General features: G+C 40.7%; 1 protein-coding gene across 3 annotated transcripts in view; it reads left to right on the forward strand.

The window, feature by feature from the left end:
- Nucleotides 1-27,905, forward strand: part of SPSB4 (splA/ryanodine receptor domain and SOCS box containing 4) — a 129,779-nt gene that overhangs the window by 18,889 nt on the left and 82,985 nt on the right. For 2 of the 3 annotated variants that reach the window (XM_057429128.1, XM_057429129.1), the window contains exon 2: nt 1,567-1,781. The gene's annotated coding sequence lies outside the window, so the exon portion shown is untranslated. Of the gene's footprint in view, nt 1-1,566; nt 1,782-25,069; nt 25,500-27,905 lie in introns of those variants that run through there. The other variant, XM_057429127.1, reaches the window with a different exon arrangement.

Below are 27,905 nucleotides of genomic sequence, written 5' to 3' on the forward strand. Positions count from 1 at the left end.
TCTCAAGTTATCAGCAAATCATTTGAGTCCTTTGCTGTGACAATTTGCTGTTGGTTTTCTGATGGTTTGGGATTCTGTTCCGCAATGTTTCATATGTATAGAGTCTTCTTTAGCTTGATGCTCTTACATGACAATTTAGGAAGAGTCATGTAAGAGTAGAAACAGAAATTAACATCTCAAAACTGTCAGAATTGAGGTATATTTTAGTGTATGTTTTGGGACCTTATATACCTTGAAAGAACTGTAGTTCAGTAACCTGTACAAAATCAGAGATGGAAGTTGTTAGAACAAAGGAATGGTGCAACAGATTTTCATATGTATTACTTCCATTGACTTGTAGTCTGAACTACTTTGGAGTCATAGGTTATTTTTAAACTGCAGAAATAAATTATACAAGTGTATATGCAGAAATCGTCACATACAACTTTTGTTTTGATACTTTTCTATTTAAAAGGGGAACTTTTGTGTTGCTGTGGCACAGATTTTACCCAGCATGTCAGCAAAGAGTGGGGCACTTGGTACTACAGTTGTAACATAATCATCGAATCATAGAATGGTTTAGGTTGGAAAGGACCTTCAACGCTCATCTTTAAAGTTGAGTCTAACCCCTCCTGCAATGGGCAGGGACATCTTCAACTTAGAACCACATCCACCCTGGCCAGTGCTCCTTATTTCATAGTTACTGCTGTGTATTTGAGGATTTGAAGGGGGAAGCAGAGAATCACTTTTTAGATAGAAAACTATGATTTGAATCTATGGGGTTTTTAATCTTCTTTGCAGGAAGTGCAATTAAGATGTGGTTTGCTTCTTTGTTTTTTTAATGTTTTTGTCAACTTATTGCCACCACTTTCCAAAGCCATCTGAATTCCTGGGGAATAAAAAGAGTGACCTCGTTTCACTGCTTAGGCAAAGTGGAGGCATTATAATCCATCCACTGGAGATGGTAGGAAAACACCAGTGTTACACTGCAGTGGGAATTGACATAGGACTTACTGGTTATATGTGAAGCATCAAATGAAAAAGGATTACATGAGTCTTGCACTGATTTGGATGTCTCACTGCTCTGAAAGTATTTTTAGACTTTTCCACTGTATACTCAGGGTTTGGCTGATGCAGCATTTTACTGACAGCATGTTTTCAGTGTGTAGGTGGCTGTGTCACTTGCTTCTGATTGTGCTCTGATTATGCTCTGCAGAGCTGGCATGCTATTTGTTTTACTGCCTGAGCTGTCATGGAGCTAAATCCCATGTTTGCCTTTCTGAACTAACCAGCAATAAGATATCCTTGCATAGCTATTCTGGTTTTCACACTCTTATCTGGGGTGTAACTGGTAGTGGAGTTTGCATGCAAACTATGAACATGTTTACATTTCTGAGGACTGAAGTGGCAGAAAAAGAAAATGATTAATGCGTCCCCAAAGAGTCCTACGCTTTCTAAACAGTTGGGAAATCAGGGTTGTCAGCACTTGCACAGATGTTGAAGAACATGTTTGATTTGACGGGAGATCACTGTCGAAGGCAAAGCAGAAACTGAGGTGTTCAGCCAGTCTTTTGTTCTGCCCTTTAGACTCATCTATTCGGATGGAGCAGCCCTTGATGCTTCTTACAATGAAATACAACAAGGTAGACAAACAGGAGGCAGGAATAGAATACAAGAAGTGTGCAATGCTCATCCAGGTCTGAATGGGTCCGGTCACTGCCTGTGAGCCAGTGGATGCAGTTCTCTGTGCATCAACAAGCAGTGATGATTTTGGACAAGTCCTTTGAGGGACAGCTTGATTGGTAGGTGCAATGAATGGCCCTGATGAAAAAGGGGAGGGAAACATAGGCCTGTGTCTGCTTTCCACTGCAAAAAAAAACCTAGTCACCATTTTAGAAAATTATATTTATACTCAGATTCTATTGAAGGTTTCTTGGCTTTAAAAGCAAGATACTATCTGTATGTACTGGAATGCGATACACAGTTCTGTCAAGTAATGACATTTATTAGCAAAAAATAATCATGATAATGGCTTTGCATAATTGCAACTACATTTCATGTAAACATGGTATCCTAGACAAGTATCTTCTGTGAAGTCGTATTACAGTGTGTGTATTCATCCTTCGCCTTGAGAGCTGGTGAGTATAATTTCTATTGAGTCATCTCAGACTGCTGTAGATGGGAGTGTATTAATGGCTGGCAGTAGTTGGTCTGTCAGTAGGAGATTGGCATGAGATAGGATGTTACCTTAAGCTGTGGTGGTGGGGAAAACATGTTTCAAATATAGTGGTTGCAAAGTAAAGCTTCCTCTCTTTGAAAGAATCTGGAATATGTGCCTGTGGTGGGCACAAATCCATCCTGGTTGCTTGTTAGCAAACACTTGATTTCATGAGACCTTCCTTTCCTAAGGATCAAACCCTCTTTTTCCTGACGTTACAAAGACTGAGACCGGATCACTGAGATGTTGCTATGCAGCTAGCATGCTCACTTGGGTCCAAAAGTCTTTTTCAAGAGGATGAATACTACAAAACGATTGCCTGTAGGTCTCAGAACTCATTTTGTCCCAGGCCTGCTAATGTGAGATCAGTATGTATCTCAGGTTTTGTGGGTCTCTTTCCATAAAACGCCCTACACCTTCATTTTTTGTTTGTTAATGGAGGAAAATATTTCTTTTTAACATGGTGCCATTTAATCCACAGTGTTTAAATTTTACCATTAGAGCTGCAGATCATTTGTCTGCATTAATGATAGGAATATCAAACAACATTCATTAAGGTTCTCATTGCTGGGGCTGAAGGTGTCTAATTGTAGTACTTTAAGCACAATGAAGATAGGCTGCCCCTTTCCATGCTGCATTACTTCCATTTTCTACAAAGATCCCTGTGGAGTCATTGTCAGGGCTGGTTGAAGCAACGTACTAAATTCTGAGAAGCTGAATATTTTCCTTGCTTGACATTTTGTTCCAATATAAAGAAAAGCTACAGAAGACATTACTCAGCAACATGACTAGCAAACTGATAGTGAATTTGATATGTATGTCTGATAATGCTCTCTAGGAAAAAAGGGGTTCTTGCTTTCCCACACTTCACGATCCAGTCGGAGCAGCAGCTCATGTGGATCTAAAGCAGTAGCTGAAACATGCAGACATGAGTTGAGCCACTTGTGCTGAAGCAGGACCAGTGGTACCAGTCCCACCCTGGGAATCTCTCCCCAGGGATGCATCAGTGGAAGCTGTTGTACAACATATGTGTGTGTTTTCTGCTTGTGCCAAAGCTAAGAGCCTGTGTGGCTATAGCTGTGGCACTGTGCATGTGTTTTCTTTCATGGGATATTTCAGTTTTGCTTAGAAGAAGTATTTCCAGCAAATCCTCCTTACTGAAAGTTTTAAGTTAAATTCCAAGTAAAATTGCTGTATCATAATGAAATCTGCTGTGGTTTCTTCTGGCATAACAGTAGCTGCTGCACAACTGGCAAATGCTTTCCTCTGTGCTGAAGGTCATTTTTTGGTAACGTGCGTGATGCACAGTTTTCAAATTAATGCAGTTTTCTGCTTGCACCAACTAAGGGCACAGTATTTGGCAACATTCCTGCTAAGACAGAAAAGATCACTTTTTAGTGATTCCTATTATTGTTTTTTTTTTTAACTCAAAGATGTATTCAGATCACAAGTTAACCAAAATGATGACTTTAGAACATGCCTTTGGAAATGATACCCAGCCACAATCTTCTAGCTTCTCCCTGTTAACGCAAAGGTGATATGTGAGAGGTTCTGTTACAGAAACGGAGAAACAGAAATGACAGAGTTCTCACAGCTGTTAAAAGGGCAATTGAAAAGTCTTTGCTGTTTCAGAGCCTTGTGGATATCAGACTTTGTATTGTATCTTGTGTAAAATGCTTTCCCCGTCATTATATGAGAGTTTATTAAGAATTCATGAATCTTTTATTGACTATTGCTAAATGTATCTTAACCTATTATCAAGGAGATGTAGGCAAGAATAATTCTGAAGAAGGCAGTAATTTATGGTGAGAATTCCTATTTCTGTCTGCTGCAGGTTTTAAAATTGCTGTAAGCTCTCCTTCCTCAGGGGACAACTGAATGTCTCCCAAGCAGTTTCCTGATGAACAGCACTTTCAGGTTCCATTGTTTTTGCCACTTCTCTCCAAAATTGTCAGTATGTTTGTGACAGGGTTTTTTTTCCCCAGTGGAAAGCAGGAGAGTGCTTGTGTTTCATTGCTAGGTTAGGTGGATTTCTAGATGCCTTGCTTATTATGTGGCAGGTGAGAAAAGTCCACACACCATCTTCCTGGGCAATAAACTTGGAGAAGACGCTGCCTGCTCTTGAGATAGGGATGCAATAATAGCTCAGGTCAAGAAGAGAAGGAAAGAACTACTTGATGCGAGCAGCTGTACTGCAGGTTGGGAGTAGAGGAGCTTCCAAGTTAGTCTGCTCAAGGTGTTTGGGTGGGAGACCACTTCCTTGGAATAGTTATTAAAAGCTGGGACTGTCAAGTTGGATTTAACACAGCATTTCTATTTTAACATGCTCTGGTTTACTGTTCAGCTCTGTAACAGGATGTAAGTGAGGAATGCTGTCTGTATTCCAATTCCAAATCTGTTTGGGATTTAGTTGTTTGGGGAATGTACAGTAGATGATGTTATTTAAATAGAAAGTTTTTCTCTTTTGGTGCCTTGTATTACTACTACTTCTGCTGTTTTGGAACTACTGGAAGATGCTGCTGACCCATCTGGAGCTTTCTTTTCCAATTATTATATTTCTAAAAATGAGTTTCACAAATATGCCAGACTTACTACATACACACTAAAACTGTTCCCTCAAATTATAACTCAAGCCACTAAAGTATGTGTTTCCCTCAGATCTGTTTCGTCTGCCTGCCCTTTTTATTTCACTTGGCAGATGGAAGGTGGTAAGAAAAGTCTGTAGGATAAATCTTTAAACTGGGAGTTGTCAGAGCAGCCTGAGGGAATTCAGGTGTCCAAATCCCTGCCCCAGCCAGAGGCTTTAAACCAGTGTTTTATTCCTGCCTACCAGCTCATCAGAAGTGATGGGGCCAGATTAAGTCTTTCCATTCAATCTGTTTTTGTGGGCTAATGTTTACTAAGTGTTTGACACTGAGCCACTGGCTTTTTTCTGCAGCACCTGCTGCTACACCCCAGGGGTTTCCCTTTCAGCCCAAGTGTTAGCCAGACCCACGTTGGCTTTGCTGTGAGGTCAGTATGCAGTTGTGTGTCTGTAAAATATCATTTCCCAAAAATACCCTTTTTTGGGGGGGGGGTGTGTGTGTGTAAGATTGAATTTTCCACTATTGGTTTCATTTTAATGAGGGATTATGGTACCTAAACAAAAATGGGTAGTAGTTAAAATGTTCATCTTGTTATAGGATTCTGCCTATAAAGGGTTTTATTGACTACAGCGTCAATAGGATGTCTCATTAAAAACATTCATCATTGCACGCTGGCATCTTTTATTATGTCATAAAACTGCAGTGCTACATAATGTCTATTTTTTTACCCTGCGATGGTATAAAGCTAAATCCTGCATCCATTTGAAAAAGCAGAGATTTATACTAGCAAGACTGGTGCTAAATATTGCCAACCACAGCTATATTCCTCAGGGGAAGATAAACCAAAATCCAGTGAGATGGCTTTGAGGTGGAATTCTTCTTTTTAATCATAGTCTCTGCCACCCTATAGGTAGTGTATAAGGCAGGAAGTCTGTTAACTGGCTTAAAGAAAAAAAAGAGCTGCCTGATTTAAATTTAAATTGTATTGTTCAACAATGTGTAATTAGATGGGAAAGCAGGAAAGTCCTTTTATTAGAGATGTCTTTGTAGACGGTAGCCCTGAAAGCCACAGTGGTTGATGCTAATTACCATATTTTGTTTAAACTTCCATCTAAATGAAAGGATCATTCAATTCAGAAGCTGCAGCCATACAAAAACCAGAAGTGCAGTTGAATTGCTGCTGCCAGGCAGATGGGGCTTTGATCAGAATAAGTTATTTGCAGCTTTATTGTCTGGCTGCCAGGGTGGGTCTTGTATTGAAGCACCTCACTCCAAGGAAGGGGAAGGGGAGAAATGGGTCTTGCTGATCTTAGTTCATGGGAGAGTTTTCTCATTCCTAGATTATTTTTGCAGATGAAAACCCAGGCTTGAAAAGAACAGCAGTAAGGTACTCGATATGGGGCTACTCTGATGCGTAAGATGGTTTTTGTAGGAATATGTTGTATATTTATTTTGGTTTTTGTATGGGAAGAGGGGGAATGGAGAATGCTGAGCTGCATATTTTTCCAAAATCAATACTTTCTAGAGCATGTGAATTAAAACTTGCACTGCTATACTTTTTCACTGATGTATTCCATATTGTATGGGACAGACAAAAAACCTAGCAGCTTCACATGTCTGAGATGCTTTCTGCAAATACATTGTTGGAAACTGGTTGATTTACAAAGCCATTGAGAGAATAGGATTGGGGGTAAGTGAGAAAGAATGCAGAAGAAGAACATACTAAAAGTTCAGTGTGTTTGGGGGAGGGTATATTTTTTCCAGTTATATAGCATTCCTGTGATGTAGAGGTTGATTGCAGCAATTTACTGATTAAAAATGAAGAAAGAGTGGAGAAACTAGGAAACATTACCTGGCACTGTGTGGAGACGAGGTGGGAAATCTGTAGTGATGGAATATTCTACACTGTATATATAAAAGTAGAAATGACCACTGTAAAACAGGACTAGCCTGAGCAATACTTACTTTCTTATTTTTAAATTCTGTTGACCATCCTCAGCCTTGTTTTCCAGTGAAAGCCTAAAAGTGAGAATTAATATTTGCTTCTGTGATCTTGTTAGTCAAAAAGGGTAGATATGAACATGGTCTTATTTTGACCTGTACCGTTAAGTATCTACATTCAGGCATTGAAGCTTTCTCAAGCATAGCAAATCTTTCACATGCAAACACAGAAAGGAGTGGGGGTGGAGGAGAAGCCAAACCCAAACCTGATAACTCTGAGTTTCTTCAGTGTTGCACTACATGTACTATGGCAAAATGGTAAAATTTCCAGTCAGTTACAATTGGGAGTATTTGGAGGCCACTTCAGAACTAGGTGTTTTTGCTTTCTTCTGAGGTGATAGGCCTGTTTGTGTACATGTCAATACATGCTGGTGGCGCTCAGAGTGTCTGGGATTGGGCCTTCACCATGTTTATAAAGCTTGATAGTGATTTATCCCCAGATAACACTGCATGGCCTTAAACTGGTCTAGTTGTTGAGATAGTACAGTCAAAGGGGACTCCAGATAAAGCTGTAGACGTGCTGAGACTGACTTCCATATTCACTGAGTTGATACAAAACCAAACCTCACAAAGAAGCCTCAAACCTCCGAATCCAATCATTTTGATATATTTTGCCCTTTTTTCCTTCAAGTCCTTTCTCTCTTTTACAATTTCACTTCTTGTAACCTCTCTGAAAACAAGAGGTGCTTTACACGTAAGAGGATTTGAAAAGAAAACGTTATAACAATCTAGTCTTTGTGCCAGACTGTCTTTAAAAAAGGCGGGAGAAAGTTTAGAGTCAAAGGGTAGTTCTTAGCACTTAGAAACTTTAATCACATTTTATAAGTCAAGCTTTGTTTTAGAAGCACAGCAACACAGATGGCTTTGTTCTACATAAATTGAGTGCTCCTCCTAGAAGAAATAAGTATGAGAACTATGTGCCTAGTAAAAGAGAAACCGAATTTGAGATGCTGTGTTAAATCAAGCAGATTTTGATGCAAATTCCTGCACTTATTTGAGGATTCTTACTGCCTGCCTTGTCTCCCAAATGAAACTGTAGTAGATGGTATGTTACAATAGCTTATGCAGCAAGAGTGTTACCATTATCATGAGCAACCTGCTTTTCTAAGTGTAGTGAACATAGAGTTAAAGGAATTTAAGAGGGTGCCCCATTGTCAAAAGTATGATACCATAACAAGTGAATGAGACGCCCAACGAATCTCCAGCTCTTCTGCAGAGGTGACATGCCATAAGTATACACTGAGGTGTAAGAAATTCAAATACATGTTCCAACATCGTGTTAATCTGATTTTCTGAAAGATCTTGAGGAATTTGAAACTTTCAAGGGCATAATTTTTGGGAAGTCTGTTAAACTGTAGTACAGGCTTTTTCATTTCTTCCCAACCCCCCCTTCCTTGAGTAGTTGTGGATAAGCAAAACTTTTTTTTGTCTTAATTTGGCATTAGTATAACTTATAACTTAAAAAAAAAAAAAAAAAAGGAGGGGAGGAGAATAGGAAAATCCTTTAAAAACCTGCTTTCTGTAAGTTTAGGCTTTTCTCCAGGTACAGAAGGCATCAGTGGTGATGGAGAAAGCAAGCACTGGTGGCAGAGCAGAGACTTTGGGGGTTTTGTTTCATTGTGATGGGAGAGTTTTGATTTCACTTAGCTGTATTGGGTCTAATGAGAAGGTATGGGTAAAAGGCTCATGTTTTGATCATAAACAGCTCAAATTCAGCATGCTGCCAGCATAACAAATGAGTTCATTTGTCTTGCTCTTGAAAAGCCTGTAGTGGAGTCATGGAGAAGGTTGAATAGCAGAACACATCTGAATTGCTCCAGGAGATGAGCACGCTGCTTGTCAGTCTGTTACTCTCTCACACCAGTGAAACTGGTGTAGGCTGGGTTATATGCAGTCATAGCTGTTGGCTTTTGAGGATTTCACTACAATGTCAGAGAGCATTTGTTTGTTTAGTAAAAACTTTGCATCAGTAAAATGTTCAGATCAGCCCTCAAACTGGATTTCTAGATTACATGTTACTGTATAATTGAAATAGTTTCTGCTGTTGATATACAATCATTGATATACAGTAAGATGCAGTTCCAAACTTTCCAAAAAGATGCAAAATGTGTTAATGTTGAGCCTGTTGTGGTAAAGAATAACATATCTCCATATACTTTAGTGTTAAAGACCTGTGCAGATGGCTAGTCCTTCCCCTTATCCTGTGCATGAAGCTAAGGGCAGATGCTGCAATTTGTTATCTTGACAGTACAGTGAGTGTTGCAGTCTAATTTGCAGCTTAAAGAATTAATGGTGAAGTGATAAGAGGTGATAAAGATCATAATCTGTGTGAAGTAACAAGGACCAGGAGAGAGTTGTGTCCTCTTCCTTGATTCAAATAAGATATTTGTTTGACATTACTCTGGTAGTTCAAATGGGGTGAAACAAATACAGGAAGTCTAGGAAAGCATGTTCATAAATGAGTATTTCTTATAGATGTCCATGTATCACTAAGTTATGCTAGAGACCAAATGTATCTTTCTTGGCTGGTTTATATCTTCATATTTGGATATTTTTACATGACTAAAAAATAAAATGATTAGCTAAAGAGCACTATACTGATGTAGCTTGTTTTCTTCTTGCTTTCTTTTGTGAGACTTCAAGATATTTCATGAAGCATTATCATAGCCACCTTCTGATTGACAAGTTTCTGTTCTTACTAGTGGGTAATTAAAATAATAAGGTCACAGCTTTGTGGCTGCTGGAGTGATGGTTTGAAACTAAGAAATGCAGCTTTTTAACCAGGCAAACCAGCAAACCAAATTCCTGATCATATCTAAGGAATCTAAAACTGGCAGCAACTCTGACAAGACCTTCCCAAGTTGTTAAGTGTGGATTACAGCCATTTGGCAGGCTTTTCTCGGTTGTCCAACGTCATGTAATACAGTAGCTGTGTGATTCTACCATATTTTGGGAGACTGTGTAAGGACTCAAAGCTGTCATGTAGTGACTTCAGACTTTTCAGCTTCTTGGGAAATAGTGCTATTTTTGAGTATTCGAGTTTAATCTGTGTCTGTGAAAAGCATTAAGGGTTACTAAAGGAAAAAGCTCTCTGGGTTATGGATTTCTCTTCCTCAGTATCTGCAAAGCTGGTGGTGCATTTTGGGACATTTTCTGTTTTATCTGTGAAAATGAGTGTTCCATAGGTTGAGGGTGAAATTACTGAGTATTCATACTGTTGTGCAGAGCAGAGATTCAAGCCTTTAGACTCCTAATTGAGCTGCAGAGGATTCTTACATAGCTAAAAGTTAAGACATAGGTACCCCCAGCAGGTGATGTATAATGTAACTATAATCCTAACTTGAATATAATTATAAATTAGATAATAAAATATCAGTAAATGATAATTATATACTATTAATTAATACACATAATATTACATAAATTAGTATTATAACTTTAATTGATAACTTAAATATCATTATAATGTAGTATCTTCAAACTGACAGAGGGGAGATTTAGATCAGACGTTAGGAAGAAGTTCTTCGTTGTGAGGGTGGTGAGGTGCTGGCACAGGTTCCGCGAAGAAGCTGTGGCTGCCCCATCCCTTGCAGTGTTCAAGGCCAGGTTGGACGGGGCTTGGAGCAACCTGATCTAGTGGAAAGTGTCTCTGCCCATGGCAGCTTTAAGGTCCTTTCCAATCCTAAACAGTAAGCACTGTGGCTGTCCCCCTTCCTGTCTAGTGGGTATGACTATATGGGGGCATACATATAACTCAAGTTGCATGCTGTAAATTCCCACTGTTGCTTGTCATGTGCTGTCTTCCATGGGCAAGTGCTTGGCAAAAGGATGGGAGCATTGGCTGTTCTAGTTCTGAACACGCCCAAACACTGTGGGCTCTGGACTTCTAAACACACCTCAGCTGTTACACTTCTTCAGATCTTCAGAGCTTTTGATGATTTCATTTTCCAAACATACTTGCTAGTGCCTCTGAATCACAACAGTCTGAGAACTGTTGATGTGGAAAGGTTGCTCCATACAAGATTTTGTTCTCAGTGATGTGCTTTAATGTGGATTTTGTTTATTCAGTGGCTGTCAGTTATAGCATGTGTAGTGAGGTATGATTAACTTCTGTATTCTGCATAGTGGGATTTTCATTAAATAGTATTTAAAGAACAATACTTATGCAAACAAATGTTCCTTATACTCATTTCAAAGTAAGCCTACTTAAAAACACGTCTAGGCATTGTGCCAAAACCAGGGTATGTTGCCTATGTGCAATAGCCAGTAGGTCATCCATACCTTTTAGGAGGCCCTTGTATCTGTCCAGGTTTTTCCATAGTAACCCAAGTTCCAATTTTTAATTATCTGCCTACATAAGTTCCAATTTTTGTTAACTGTATGCCTACCACCAATTAGCCCTTTGAGAGTTACCTGAATTACATTTCAGATGAGTCTCACTTTCCAGTTACTTATCTCTAGAAGCTTAACATTTGCAGGTGCATTGAATTAGCACATAAATGCAAATAAAAAACCTCTCCTTGTTTGCAATCTAAATGATACAGTGACTCTAAATCACTCCAAATGAAGTTCATTTGGATTTCAGAAATTTCATCTTTAGTGATTCCACTTCCTCTGAAATCCACTCCTTGTGTGGTGCCCTCTTTACTTGAGTATCTGGAGCACTGTGAAAGGTCCTTTCTGCTTTTCTCTTAGGGGTTCATTCTTCCACATACTATATACACCTCATTCCAGGCTGAAAGTCATGGACTGGTGTGTCCAAGGGCGGAGGAGTGTGCTTATTTAAATACACAGATAGAGTCTGTGACAGAGAAAGTAGGTATTCTGCTATTATAGCATCCCCCTTTATATTAATTTGATCTGGTTTCTCTGTCCCCATGGCAAGATACAGCTTTCCATATAGAATTCCCTCCCTTATTCTCAGTGTAAACCGAATTCTTAACAATGCTGGTAGTAAAACTTCTACGCAACTCAGCTGAGTCTCCTAACACAGTTTTGATAACTGCCTCTCTGACATTTGATTCATTCTTTCTACCTTTCCACATGTGGTCTCCATGTAATCTCCACTAAATCTGTAAAAACTTTACAATCCCTTGAAATACTTCAGCTATAAAATGAGGTCTGTTATCTGATGATATCTCTTTGGGAATACCGAACCTGGGTGTTATTTCCTTGAGTAGAGTACTCACTACCACTTTAGCCTTCTAAGCTTCTGGCCATCCAGAAAAGGTACCTACCAAAACCAAGAGATCTACTGTCTGTAGTTCAGAAATGTCTTTTTGCCACTGCTCCCCTGGGGTTTGTCTTTGCCTTATTTTTCCCAGGGGTGCCTTCCTTACTATTTTTGGGTTATTACCACAGCATAGATGACATTGACATACTATTCCATTTCGCATTTTCTGCATCCAAGTACCTATGATGTATCAAGTGAGGCTAGCAACCATAGCATCAGCTCCCATATGGGATTCATTACAGGTTCTCTTCAGGGCTTCTCTTACCTGGATGTATGATTGGGTGATAGATGTGTGAAAATACGTGTTAATATTATTAATTTTCTAAATAAGAAAAAATGCTTAAAATAACAGACCCTAATCTGAGAAGAAGATTTTCCTGCATATTACTAAATCTATTTCAGAGTAGTTTCACTAGAATACTGAGTCATTTTAGTAAACTGATCCTTCTTGCTCTACTATAAGAAAACCTATGTGGTGGGTTGCTTGAAGAATTGTAATTAACTCATACATTGAGAATTAGTTTTTTCTAAAGACAATGTAATTGCACATTTAACCAACTTGGGGACAGTCTCTTATTTAGAGCAGAACTTTCCTTTTGCAGAAGAGGCTGCAAAGGAAATGGGGAGAGCTTTCTCTGGGTTGTTTTGTTAGGATGGTTTTTCCCTTACAAGACTTCCTCCTCTCTGTTGGCACAAGGTCAGCAGCGACTTTCCTGGCTTGCCTGAAGCGCAGCAGTAATGAGAACACACTTCTGGAAATGTCTTTGTTGTCTGTTGCCCTTGGAATCAGTCCTTAAAAAGGGTTTTTGTCCTTCAAAGTGTGGAGGAGCAACATTCAGCCTTAGCTAAATTGCTTTTCATTAGATTAATAGTTTGTAGCATGGGAGACGGTATACGTTACTTATGCTCTCTGAAGATTTCTTCCTCCTCTGTCACCTCCCTTGCTGACCTTGCAGAGGTACATGGCTGGAGCCAGGGCTGCAGTGGTGCTGGTTGACACACAGCAATGGGAGAAAAGGAGATCCAAGAACTGCACAGCTATTAGAGCTGCTTTTCAGTATTTGCCATCCATAATTCCTCTGGAGTTCCACATTAATTAAGACTTTGGTGCATTGTCTTGAAGATGAGTTAATCCTGTCATTGTTGTCCTGCTGCTGAGCAATACAATTAACAAGTATTAGCACTATGCTTTTAAAGAAATGAACAACAATAGCATTTGCATATCAGCTCCTTTTTTTTCACAAGCATTTTTCCTGAGCTGCACCTTTATGACAAGATAGTGCTAAATGGAACTATCTGCAGTTCCCCTACCTTTAAAAAGTCCATTTAATTTGAAATGGCTTAAGGGGCCCTAAAAATACATTTCAGTTATAGTCAGCTGCTTAACATGCTTCAGGTGCCTGTACCAAATATTGATTTTAACATTTCTTTTTTAAATTTCCATATTCTTAAAACAACATGACTTCAAATTACAAGTACAGTTGTCAGCAGCATGGATTAATGTTATCAATCAATCTTCCTTCCTTCAGACAGTAATTTTCTAGAGCCTCCATTTTACTGTGTTGTAATGAAAAGAAAACTGATGCCTTATTTGGCTAAATCATACAATCATAGAATGCTTAGGGTTGGAAAGGATCTTAAGATCATCTAGTTCCATCCCCCCCCCCCCCCCTCCCCCCCGCCATGGGCAGTGAAGCCTCACACTAGACCATGTTGCCCAAGGCTCTGTCCAGCCTGGCTTTGAACACTCTCAGGGGTGGGGTATAAATGGTAGTGGAGATTTTGTTATGTATATGGTTTGGCTATTTTCCTATTTCTTGCGGCTCAAATTGGTTATAATGGGTCCTAGACTTAATGGGTTTTAATTATTTCCCATCAGCACTTTAAACTACATGTCTCATGATCTCAAGTAAATAAGATGTTAATAATAAATGGGATCTTAATGTTATTGAATTCAATTTTCAATAGATATGTTTAGCATTTTCATTTTAATAAACTCATAAAGAGATTATGTTTTACTGAGGAATCAAATGCTTTTGTTGTGTTGATAAAAGTCTATAGATTTGAATTAGGCTTTTTCTTAGGTGGAATTTTTGACAGTGTCATTTTTTTGATTGAGGAGAAATACCAACACACTTTTTGTAGAGTGAACAAACTTCTGTAGTGAAAATCTGTAAGCACATACAGTTGAACTAACACTTTGAAATGTTGGTTGAATTTTATTTCATTTTTTTTCAATTATCTGGATCAGCTTTAAAAAAAAAAGCCCTGAGAACATTCCTAAAAGTTACTTATTTGACATTGACTTTAACTAGCTAGAAGAGCAGAGAGGGAAACACATTGTGCTTCTATCAATGAATGTGCTCTCATTTGTTCTCAGTGAATGTGTTGTTCTTAGTTTTCCTGTAGCATCCTCCTCCTTTCATCTTCTAGATTTTGAATAGATTTTTTGACAGTGTGATGTATTAGAGAAGGAAAAAGCTTTATGCATCTTCTATGTGGGATTTTTTTTTTTAACCTAAGAAAATTGTAAAGGATCTTGTCAAAGTTGATTTCTTTGTGTTGACCTAAGGAACTGGAGTTAAAAGCTTTTTGAAGTGTGTAGCTACTGCAGCAGCAATTTTATATGGATGGGAGATCAGAGCTATATAATAAATAGCTAGCTGCATGTATATGTAGCTGCTAAAAGCCTGCTATCTTGTCCATTAAATAACTTTTTAGTTTAATTAAAAATAGCTTCTAATTAACCATGTGGTAATATTGTGCTATGATTAAGGGAAGTTTCATTTGAATTAGAATTCATTTATTTGCCAACATGAACATAGTCTGGCAACATGCTATTTAACCCAATCTCTGAATTGAGCTTTCTGCTCTGGGTGTTATTGCAGTTTAATCACAGAGCTGCTGACTTACAAGTGAGCTAGTATGCAATTACAAAGCTTCTTGAGCAGCCTGTGCTCATCCCCAGCTCTGTTGTTAGAGACTTCCATGGGTGACTGCCCCAGAGATGGCTGACACACTGTGATCATCATTCAATTCAGCATCCCACGGCAAAATATCTGGCAGAGGGAGGCCTGTGTTCCTGAATTATTTCTGAAATAGGCTATGTCTTTCATTTTCAAGGAATGTAACTGACTGTATAGAAAGGGTCAGAAAATGTCTTTCTGGCAAAAATGTTCTAGAAGCTGGGCTTAAGATAGGAAAGTGCAGTTTTGTATGTCTATATATGTATATCTAGATATCCTCAGTGATGTATATGTATGCTTTGAGAGGTCTGTTGTATCTTGCAAGTGTTTGGTATGGAGGGTAGGTAATGTAAGAGACAGGTTGCCTCGCTGGCTGAGAGGGTATGCTGGCTTTGGCTGGGATACAGTTAATTTTCTTCATCATCCCTAGCATAGGGCTGTCGGATGTAGGAAGGACAGGGCAGAGCTAGGTCAGTCAGCACCTTCTGTGGCACTGAATATAACTCGTTCTCTTTAGATCACAACTCAGCAAGCAAATGTTTGGGAGTGTATTAGCATTTTTGGTGCTGAATTTTTTTTCTAATAATACTACATAGGCTTCTCATAAAGAGGAGAGGAGGTTTGGGAGTAATATTAATTATCCCCAAATATGTTTCAGAGTGACTTTGCTGTTTTGGAAGGCGATTCTGGTGAGTGTTTGCTCTGGCAAACTACAGGCATGTCTGACCACTTGACTGTGCTGTTATTATCAGTTAACTTTCTGAAGTCAGGCACTGAACAACACAGTATTGCTGTTAGGTTTTCTTTTTCTTTCATGGCCAAACTGTTCTTCTGCCATATGTCAGTACTGGGAAGAAGTTACTATTCAAACAGATCCAGTTTTCTTGACAGAACAATCTACAAATGTGGATAAGAAATGTTCCATCTCATAACGTATATAGAATTCATAAGATACTTCTTATTTGGGGGTATACCCTGATGATATGATTTATTAATAGAGGTAAACAATAACTAATTTGTTTCCATTAAAGATGTCTTTTTTTTTTAATCAAAAGATTAAAGAAAGGAAAAAGTGTCTTTCTCTAAAAAAGTGGAAGCAGCTGGAAATTCAGCATTATACTATGCAATTATTATGTTAGATGCAAACCAGTTAATATTTCAGAGGAAAGGAGCTCTTGTCATATGTAGTTTCAGGTACTGGCTGTGCTTCCTGGTGTTGTCAAGAGAGGTGGGTGACAGCACTTCTCCAGACAAGAAGTTCTGTTCCAACGTTTGTACCATGGCATCCAGGAAGAAATCAATTAGAAATGAATAGCTGGAGGTAGGGATGCTGTGTTGCAGACAGTACATTGATCCAGTTAACTCTGTGTGGGAGAAGTAAATGAGAGTTTATTAAGTACTTGTTTAACATCCAGCACAGAAAAATACTAGTTTTTCCTCTCCTGCTCTCCACAGATACCATTAAATGTCCTTTCCTCCCAGTGAATTCAAAGAAACTGGAGATGTCAACTAGCTTGTAGGATGGTGTTTGTAGCATGTTGGAGTTTGTCTCAAGCTAAATGCAGGCTAAAATGTAGAAAGTAGACTCACCATAAAGATGAAATATAGAGTCCTAAGAAAAATGGGTTGATACAATGGAAATTCTGCCCAGCTCTTGACTACATCAATATGAACAGGACCACTATATTTATGACTTCATGTATAACTCGAAGGGTGGAGAAACAAAGCATGTCTCCCGCTGCACACACACTTCATTTTCATATTTGAGGGCTGGAGCTCTGCTGTCATAGAGATACAAAAGAAATCGTGGTCTGAAGGTTTAGGGGCTTTTATGCCAAAACTGCAGATAACAAAAGGGACTCTGTAGTGGTCCTGAGAATAGCTCTCCCTTCTTGCCCTAAATAAATTAACATAGTCTTTTTGATTTCCTCTTTACATCTTTAAGCTCATATTAGGTCTTCTCTGTGCTGATATGGCAGTGACACATTTCTATCTTTGCTCATCTTGATCTCATTCAAAATTCACACACTTCCTGAATATTAGTTCTCTCTTGCTTTACTCCTCATCCTTATTCTTCTGTGTCCTGCTATACCTGTGTCCTGGTTTAAGCAGCTAAACACCACACAGCTGCACACTTACTCCCCCCTTAGTGGGATCAGGGAGAATATCGGAAGAGTTAAAAGTGAGAAAACTCATAGGTTGAGATACAAATAGTTTAATGGGTAAAGCAAAAGCTGTGCATAAGCTAAGCAAAACAAGGACTTCACTAAGCACTTCCCATTGCAAGCCAACTCCAGCAAAGCAGGGCTCCATCACGCATGATGGTTATTACTTGGGAAGACAATCACCATCACTCCAAATGTCCCCCCATTCCTTCTTCTTGAGCATGACATCCCATGGTATGGGATATCCCTTGAGTTAGTTGGGCTCATCTGTGTCCCCCCAGCTCCTTGTACACCCCCAGCCTGCTCGCTGGTGGGGTGAGGAGCAGAAAAGCCCTTGGCTCTGTGTGAGCTGCTCAGCAGTAACTAACACATCTCTGTTTCCAGCACAAATCCAAAGCGCCACCCCATACCAGCTGCTATGAAGAAATCTATCCCAGCCCAAACCAGCACAACTTGTTGGAGCAGCTCTTACTATGATACTACCTTTTCCCCCATCTGCAGGGCAGATGGCCTAATCCACAAAGAGCCACTATTTGCTCATGGATCAGTTTTCAGAGAGTCTAAAGTGAACAACTGACAGTCTTCCCAAAGATGCTGACCATGTCCATGCCTGGGCAATGTTCTGCGAAATAAGAAAAGTCTTTCAAGACTTTTATATACTCCCCTTTCTCTCTCTCAGACAGACTTCGGTAATATATTTTTAATTTAAGAGATTGTTTTGGGCAAGTGTCATACCAGAAGACTAATGCTTGCTTGCATTGACCTATGATCCTGTAAGTTTTTCAGTTTTCCTGCTGGCATCTGCTCTTTATTTCAATATTTGGACTTTGTTGCCTGGAGGGTCACTCTATCCCTGCTGTTTAAATATGATGTAAAACTATTTATCCTCTGCTTTTGGAAACACTGGAGAAGAACAAGAACAAGATGGGCTAGAAGTACACTTAGTCTTTGAGAGTTTAGTTAGCAGTGGGATGTATGCCATAGCATATCTGACATCATGTAAACTGCATGTACCTTATCATAAGAAAAAGGTCTGTTGGAGGGCAGCTTGTTATTTTATGTCTCCTATTCAAAATCAGTCATAACAGATTAAAAAAGAACTGAATAATGGTTTTCAGGTGTATTTTTTGGTGAGTTAAAGGATGAGATGGGTTTCTTTTGTCTTCTCAGACCTTGAGTTTCAATTCTAAAAGACAGTCAGTGGGATATGTTCCCCTTGGCAAACAATTAAACCAGACTGGTATCTCTACTGCAGCTCACACTGTTTTCCTTCACAGAGATTGTATCTCTCTTGTGAGCCCTTTGCATTGTCGCAGGTAGGGCAGGTAATCCTTCAGGGAAAATATTAACAGAGAATCTGCACATACTGTAACTTGTTACAGGAAAGTGGCCCTTTTGATGTGACAGTCTCATAAAGACAATGATACACATTTTCACTTCACAACACAGAATGTCCCAGGACTTGTAATACCATGTAACTGAGGAGTGGAACTGCTTTCTTGAATAAGCTGATGCACACATATTGTGCGCTCCTCACCATCTGTCTCTGCTGGAGCTGACGTCTGCCATCTGAGGGCTGCCGCCCTGATGCTTAATTCTCTGATTAGATGCTTGTAGCACCCTCAAACCCCCTCCTTCCCCAACAGAAACTCAAAGACAATTGAGTGTCTTTGTACCACATGCACTTCCATATCCCCGTGGTGCTTTTGTGCATACACCCTTACGAACAGCCTTTTGTGTGTCCAGACCCCAGATGGTTGCCTGCAGTCACAGCCTTTAGAGGAAGAATCGTATTCAAATTGTCTGATGGATAATAAACTGTACTGACTTTGCTGCTGATGTGAATGGATGTTTTCAAGTTGAGGAAACAAAAGATCTCCTTGGGTAAATTGCTGGAGATATGTATCATTGTACATCTTGAAGAAGGGGGGCAAGCTGAATAAACGACAACTGTGTATTGGGTTTGATGAGTAAACAAGCACAAGTTGAAGATTTAAACCCAGAAAATGTGGCAGAATTAGAGTACCTCTTAAATCCTGTTGTTGAGATTATTATAGCTAAGCAGCTATCAGGCACTTTTTGTATGTTCTGAATTCACATGGGCCATATTTAATACCTGGAATACTTAGCAGTTTAATTTTACTGAAGCAAAATGCTTTCAAGAAGAAGACTTTCCAGTTGCTAGAGCACTCCCAGGAATTTGCAATGGCTAGAACTTAAAACCTTTGAGGCTCTCTCCCCTCTCCTTGGCCCTTCACATCAGGAAACAGAAATGTGTTACATCCTGAGAGTTTCAGAGGGAGTTTCCTGCATTTTCAGATGCTGGTAACCAGCAAAAAGAGAGGCTTAAGTGGTATCTTTAAGTATTCCAGGGCTGGGAGAACAAAGTTGTGGGGTTTTTTGTTTGTTTACGTTTTTTTTTTTAATTGTTTTAACATGATGAAAGTTGTATTAATATAAATTTTTGTCACCTATGAAACAGTACAACTCTTATTCCTGGTATATTATATACATATATATGTATGTACATGTATATATAGAGATATATAAAAAAAGCTTATAAATCTAAGGTGAATGTCTAGAATATGCTGAGCAATGGCAGTAGTGTATTTTTATAGGGAGAATGTGAATAAATCCATGTTTGATCCAGTTTCCGTAAGTTACAGAAACCACAGGATTTTTCTGCCAGAAGCAAGGTAGAATGCAGGGTCAACTCTGTCTTTTCCAAAAGAAGGATCTTTTTTGGGGCCTACCTCTTCATTTATCTGCTAGTTATATTTTGAAATCCTATAGAAATTATCCACTAAGTATTTTAGGAAAGCAGTTTGAAACCAAAACCAGTCTTTCTTAAAAAGCTTTCTGGGCACTGGGTATAAGAGATCCATTATTACTTGTATTTCCAGAAATATGTCATTGGGAAATCTGGGTGACAGATCTACCCACATTAGCCCCTAACAACAGGATTTGAAGAAACAGCTAATATGCTATGGTTTTGCATGCTCTAGCTGCCTGTGATCCAACGTATGTCTCTTGTGGCTTTCCATGAGTCATTATTTTGGGATGTTGTATCTGCATTAAAAGATAGGAGAGAAAGTTCATCACAGTCACTTCTTGCTAACTATAAAGTCAGAACTTTTCCCATGGGGGGCTGTGCAGACCTGTTCTCTCACTTGAGTGGCTCAATGGCAAAGTACTAGTGGTATCAAAAGCATCATTTAGTATCTTATCTGAGTTTCCTTCATGTACAGTAGCTGATGTAACAGAATGCATATACAGTAACCTAGTGACCTTGGGGGTGTTGGATCAGTTATGATTCACTCCAAATCAAACTAAGATTATACTGATGAATTGAAGACATTAAGTGAGCTAATGAGGATCCATTTGCACCCCAAACTCATTAGTATCACTTCCCTTTTCCAAAACAAGCTCATCATGTACTGCAGGAGAGGCAGTCTTGTATACTAACTTGGTGTGAGGTGTTCCTGTGTCAACCATCATCCCAGACTCTGTACCCATCTTTTCCTACTGAAAATTTTGTGTTTGATTTCTTCTCTGAAATGGACCCTCCTCAAGTTGCATTTGATTGCTATAATGGGGAAGTGCTATGTAGTAATACCACTTGAAAATTAAAGCATGTGCAAAATATGATTACGTTCATTATTAGATTTCAAAGCGGAGACCACAATGTCAGTCTTATGAAGGGAACTAGCTGCCAGTCAGGTTTTGATGGGGTTTGTGGCATTGTAATGATTTGAAAGGGTCCAACGCAGTTTCAAAGCAAGTTCTAAGAAAACCCCTCTTTGTACCAGACTGCAGCAGCCAGTGGAGATATAGGCTTTTGGGCTTCCCAAATAGGAACTGCCTCCTCAGAGATCATTTTCCAACAAAGGTTTTTCTGAATTCAACTGCTGGAATTTGACCTTTGGTTGTGCAGAACCCAAAATAATTAAGGAAAATAAATTTTGGATTATTTTCAGTACTGTAATAACTATTGTCATCAATTGATTCTGTCCTGTCCCCTGAGATGTCGTTACTTTGTGTACTGCTGGCACTGGGCAAGTACTCACTACAGTGTATGAAAGAACCCCTTCCCTAAAAACCTTGAAGTGCCTTGTTTCTCTGCTGGTGGAAACTTATGCATGTCTATGTACAACTAAATTTTGCATGAAGGAGACCTGAATACCAGCTTCACAGAGCAATCAGTTGCTTCAGAAAGTCCTTGAGACCATGAGTTCTGATGAACTTAATACATGAGCAAAATGGAAGGGGACTTGAGCTGCTTTTAAGAGCACTGTGTGTGTGTATAGTCAGATTTTGTTTCTTTTCCTTATCTGATGTGTTTGGGGAAGGGACTTGACTATGTTCTAGGATACGAAGTATATAGTAAGCTTTGGAAATACATGGGTAGTTCTGCTTTTGGATAGGTGGACTTTTGATGTTTTAAATGAAGATACTTTTTCAGTGTTAAGTGTTTCTGAATGTCATCCTTATTTCTCAGAGGGCATGCAGAATCTTTATCCTCTGTTTAGAACCTCTGAACTAATTAAACATTTATGCAAGTGCTGATTTCCTAACCTCTGTGGGTTTTCCTCATTACGGTTGCAGGAGGATGTACTCTAAGAAGGTAAATTCTAACTTCTACCTAGAGGCCTATGGGAGCAGATCTCGGTCTTAGCAGCAATTTCTTGATTCGTTAAGAGATGCAGATGCATGGATTCTAGTGTCCAGGCTAATCATTTTGGTAGACTCCAAGTGGTAGTGATTAAGTCTGAATTCACTGTTATAGGAGTATGTGGCTGGGTCAGAATGAAAACACCTATGTAGAGAAGCTCTGTCACCAGACAGTGCTTTGAATGTTGGAGGAAGGTACATGCTTCTGTAGTTCTCTGGAGCCAGCATTCATGGAAGCAGCTTTGGGACTGGAACACTCTTAAGATTTAAACATCCTGTGTAGGAATTTTGTGAACTTTAGAGAGCTAGAGCTAAGGTCATGTCTTTTCATATGGGTATCTGAAATGCATGAAAACGAAGATTTTTCATCATAATTCTTGTCTTTGGTTCCTGTCTGAGAATGATCACTGTAGCATTGCTGTACCTAAGAGGGCTCTTAGAAGTAATACGGGTTGCTTAAGCACCGTAAATGGAAAAATACAATGCAATGAAACATAGTTCTTTACAATCCATCGATCTCAGTTGTGTATTTGTGGCATCTTGTGGACTTCAAGGTGGGCTTTATTGATACTGTCCATTCTGCTGATAACCTTTTTTTTTTTGGACCTCACTCAACTCTCCCCTCTTGCCACCCGGAGTATAGCAATGCCCAGAAACAAGGCAGGTAAAATAACAGTGAATTGGTTTGTTATTTAGAAAAATTGCAGGATCAGGACCTTTCAGTACTTATGGCACCTGTGTAGGAAATATTTCATGATTACTTTTGAGTTGAGAGTGGATGAAGTTTCAGATTTGGTAAGCATGGAACTAACCTCAAAGGTGAGTGTTTGGGAAGAACAAATTTGGGCAATTAATTCTTTTTGGTCTGTTTGCCAAGCTCAAATGCCAAGATACAACTTCAAACTATGATTGTCATGTGTGATGCATGTAGAAAGGAGATTATTGCCGTATCTCTCTTGATCTAAGCTTTCTTTTTTCTCCTTTTCTTAACTGCACTTACTTTTTCATGGGCAGCAGTGGGCAGCTTTTCTTCTCCCTATTTGCCCAGTGATTGCAAGCAGATAGGAAAGGCAGAGATTTCTAACCTGCCTGGTGTTTCCCAGTCATGCAGAGAAATATATGTTATTCTTAAGACTTCCTATCTGCCTGTGATTTTTATTCCATGAGGTAAATCAAACCAGTGGATGACCTGGAGAGTGAGATCAGCTCAAAAGGATCAGCTGTATCTATGCCATGTTTGAAGTCTGGTTTAAGATCGTGTTAATATTTAAAATGTGATCATTTTAATGAGCCCTGTGGAGAGGTGTATATACATTCTCATCTTTATACAAATAGCATGTTCTAGCCTTCATTAATCAAAGTGACACCTTCTACACCCTCAAGTGTTTTCACATTTGCACATGAAGTGTACTCCCAAAACTCTGTGCTGCCTGATTGATCTCTGCATTGTTCAGTTTTCAGATCTACATGTCTAAAGCTGGCTGAAAAGATACAAAAGTTGACTTCTGATGTGATTTCTTTAATCTTCTCTTGTAGCATTAGTATTACAAACCATGTAGAAAGTCTTTCCAAGTTTGCTTTTTGCATCAAGCTTGGCACAGGCACGAAGGACCACATCCTGTCTTACACTGGGAAACATTCTGCCTAGTGCCAGAAAAAGTGTTAGGAGGCACTGCTGCTTCAGGGAAGTGTGGAAGGGAAGTAAGCCTGCTAAAAACTGAGGAAAAGACACCAAAACATCCTTTGTGGCACAGGCTTGCCCCACGTATTCTGTGCAGACATTGCCTGTTCTAGGGCTCCTCTCCCAGATGAGTTCTGTGAAGCAGATATTAGGTGGTGCTCACATCCACGAGGAGCATTTAAGTTCAGTAACTTGTCTGCTAGTGAAGTGCACAGACACAGACAACTACTCAAGACTTCCACATGTGTATATAGAAACCAGACAAAGACTGCCTGAGGGAATGGGGAGCAATAGAAATCCTTTGATAGGCTAGAAGACCAGTGGAGCATGTAGAAAACTCCCATTCATGCTTTGTTTTCTATTTTACTTTACTTCTACTAGTTATCCCAAAGGTTGGGGGGAGATATGCAGGGCCTGGAGAGAAACTTGAGTGTAGTGCTTTTCTCTAACGTATTTTGGTAGGGTTCTGCAGTGCCTGACCCCTGGAGCAACCTCTAGGTCCTCACAGAAGGGGTGTTGCCATTACCTGACACATTTTCTGCTGTCATGGCAGGCATGAAACACACTGCTGGGGTTACTGTGGCTTGTAATGAGGATTTCTTGACTGAAAGCTCTCAAAGGATTTGCAGAATTTCCTCTCCATTTTTGTGTGGGTGTTTCTCGTGCCTGGCTCAGTTTTTTTGCTAAAAGCCTGTCTCAAGATTTTAGTAAAAGAAGAAAGTAGAAATAAACATCACCAAAAGAAGAAAGTAGAAATAAACATCACCATGAAAGAGCAGGGAGGGGGAAGTCTTGCCTCCTCCATCCCCAAAAGTGGAAAGCATAGGTAAAACACTGTTTTTTGAGGAAAATACTTAGTAATGTAAGTTCTTTACCTTTGTAAGTTTTGATTGTCTCAACACCTTTACAGACTGCTCTAAAGTCTCTGAGAGAGGTTAATCTGGTTTTTGGGGTGGGAAGTACACAGACAGCATGAGGAAAAGCAGCATCTGACATTTCTTGTCTTGAGCACTGTGTGTGTGTGTGAGAGGGAAAACCCAACCTCTCTGTAACCCTATGCGGTGGTGGTGGATTTAGAGCCAGAGATTATTAGGATTAGGAAACGCCAGTTTTCGGGTTGGTATTTACTGATGTTAAGGTGCAGCGATGGAAGCGCTCGCCTTTGGCTGTTTTGTACCCTGCACTGGTTCGACAGGACTTGCCTTACTTGTAGATCACTCGATGCTTACCTAAAAGTGTGGGTTTGGCATGCAAAAGTGTAATTAGAGCTTCACCTGCATGTATATGAGCTAGAGAGAGCAGATAATGCAGTCTCCCGTACCCTCTCCCCACCAACCCCAGGCATTTACATGCCTTGTGTTTCTGGCCGGGCAGAGCGCCCGTGTGGTGGCCGTCCCTTCCCGGCGGTGCCCGGCAGCCCGCCGTGCCGAGCACCTCACCCGGTCCCCTCACACGAAGGCCGGCGGGGCGGCGGCCGCAGGGGCCGGGGCAGGGCGGGCGGGGTATGTGTGTGTATGTGTGAATGGGGAAGGGGCGTCGCCATGTACTGTTAATTCCGCGGTCATTGGATTAGTAACCCGCGGCGATGAGATCAGCGGGATCGGCTTTCGCGAAGGGGGCACGGCGCTGCCCGCGCTCCCCACTGCGCCGGCCCTCGCATGCGGCGGCGGCGGGCGGCCCCCAGGCAGGACGCGCACACAAAGCCCGCCACAGGCCGCCGCACCGGGCGGGGCTCCCGGGCGGCCCGGCCCAGCCGAGCCCCGCAGCCGCCCTGGTGCCGGGCCGCAGCGCCCCGGCTCCCCACACACCCCGAGGCGGCGGCGGCGGCTGGGAAGCGGCGGCGGGAATCAGGCTTAATCCCGGGGAAAGCAGCGTGTGGAGGGACGCGCCTACAAGTCACGGCGACCGGAGTTTGTTTACTTGTGATCCGCGTCTCTTCTCCTGGATTCTCCTGCTGCTGGCGTAACGGATCGATAGAGGTGCTTCCATGGGGGTTTATGGTAAGTTTGCGGTGGGTGGGTTCTGCTGTCGGTGGGAACGTTGCGTTTTGTTGCACAGCGAGGCTAGTTCGGTTGGTTCTTTTTCTTTAAACAGTGCCGTTTTTCAAGCTGCTGTTTAAAAGAAATGCACTTCTGAACCGTTTGGTGTTTTGTGATGAAATGTTCTTACGTTAGAAATTAGTTTCCTGAGCTATTAAAGAGGTTTATTTCCAGATGTTAGATAGCTAGAGGCTTACGTTTCTTATAAACTGAGTTTATTTGACTTTGGGCTGGTGAAAGCAAAGCCTTTTGCCTGTCTGTTGCCACAAGCTAATATTTTACAGTGATTTCTTGGTGCTTTTTCTGGCAGTAAAAGCCAGAGCTCAGTTCAGCTGTTTAGACGGGTCTGAAATTCTAAACTATCTTCTCAGCAAGGCTAACACGCAAGCTGAACCTCTGTCAAGTCAAGCTTGGATTTGTACCCGAGACTTGGGTTTCAACAAAGAAAGGTATTGACCGAATTTGCCCTCACGTTACTTGGGAAAGCTCCCAGGCAAGGCAGCTGGGTTAGCTGTTGTGGTCGGGAGCTGTTGGCGGAGAAGGAGCAAGGGCTGGGAGCTGGATGCTGCTCTCACAGACCCCTTTTACTCCTGACCAGGGCTTCTATGTAAGGGCAGTGAAGGGAGTCGATGTGGCAGTGTCCATGCTGGCAGCAAAGGGTTCTTATTTCTTTGTGTCTAGGACTCAGTGTAGACTGCAACGGGGGGAAACTATCCTATACTGAGAGATGGCCAGGTACTACTTCAGCCTCTACAGCCCTTCGGTGCTTAAGTCAGACCTGATATGTTCTCAGTGCTCTGTTTGCCTTGTGGAGACAGAAGCAATCCCCAATAAGGTACCTCCACGTTAGGAAAGAGCTTACCCTCCAGGGGAAAAACAACCTCAAAGAGTTACTCTCAATGCCTGTGGCTGAAATTGGTCTGGCTCGTGCAGCATATCTCAGAGGATGCTACATTTTTAATGCTGTTTCTGTAACTAAAGTAGCCCGACAGAGACGTGCATATCATATTGCTGTTAGATTATTTGGTGCTGCTGACAGAGCAATGCCAGATGCCGTATGTTCTCTTAACAACAAGCGGAAGTCTTATAACTGGCCTTTGTAATAGGAGTCTGGTTTTCTTGGTAGCTAATGCGCCTCAGTGTCTTGCTGCTGACTCTAGATGTCCTTGGATGACCGTCCTGTGCCTCAGCGTCCCTGCCAGGGCTGGAAGGAGACCTGGTACTTGCCTGCATCACAGGGATGATAAAACTTCACAGCTCTGTGCCTCGTTGAGGCCCTCATGTGGGTGTTGCTCTGGAAGCACATACTGGTGCTGTTAGGCTCGAAGAGCCCTGTGTTCATTCACACCGACACTGTCACACCAACAGGCTCTCTGGACCTGTGTTTGTGTTTGCAAATGTCACTTCAGCCAGTTTTGAAGCACCAGGCTTCCTGTTCAGCAGCCTCGGGGGCAGTGCCAGCTTTCTGCAACGAGTCATTCAGAGCTGTGAGGTTTTTGTTTTGTTCTGTTTTTCATAGAAGCATGAACCTCCCCAGTGAAGTACTAATCAAGTATCTTGCTTATTGAAAGAATCAGAACTTCTCATGTTTGGTTTGAGCAAATCACAACCATCTTTATGACTTTGTGCATTTGTGCAACTTAGGAATTTCTGAATGATAGGTCATCTCTCCTATAAGTGCACAAGCAGCAGCTCATTAACTTGTCAGGCTTCATTGTTGCTGTGTAAACTTCTGTAATGGATTTTCCATGTACCAAGAAAAAGTGAGCAAGCTATTTTTGTCTCATTTTCTTTCACACTCGCTGCCTCTCTTTTGTCTATAAGTCACTGTCCTCTTTTTATGGGAAAGGAAAATAATTTTCACAGTGGCAATCAATGCCGTGTCACAGGACTGTGTGATGGTTACTATGAGTTGGATTTTGTTCAGCTGAGAGAGCTGGAGACTTTGAGGAGCTGTTTTGCCTACACAATTGAGGCATAGTGGTAGCAATTGAGGATGAAAGCAGAGTATGGTTTTCTGAGATGTTAATTGTTAAAAATACTTAAAGTTATTTGCAGCATCATATTAGATACTCAGCTGTCTCATCTCCATAATTCTTGGCCAGGAAGAAGAGGGGTAGATGCCTTTACCAGGTTCAGGTTCTGTAAGCCATGCTGCATTTCAGCTGTCTCCTCTCTTTAGTCTATTTGGCTGCTCACTACTGCTGCACCAGCACCCTTTACCCCATTCTTTTTGTGCTGCGGCAACATCACTTCAGTGCAAATTTGGGTCTTTCAGAGTCTTCGAGGCGTGGTAGATCCCAGCGTGAATTATGGCAGCACAGAGCGGCCTTGATACCATTTCCTCCCTTGTTTAGTAAGGATAAA

Source organism: Pezoporus wallicus, unplaced genomic scaffold (assembly GCF_028554395.1).
Source record: "Pezoporus wallicus isolate ANWC-B61680 ecotype Strahan unplaced genomic scaffold, APGP_CSIRO_Pwel_v1 contig_593, whole genome shotgun sequence".
Classification (NCBI taxonomy): domain Eukaryota; kingdom Metazoa; phylum Chordata; class Aves; order Psittaciformes; family Psittacidae; genus Pezoporus; species Pezoporus wallicus.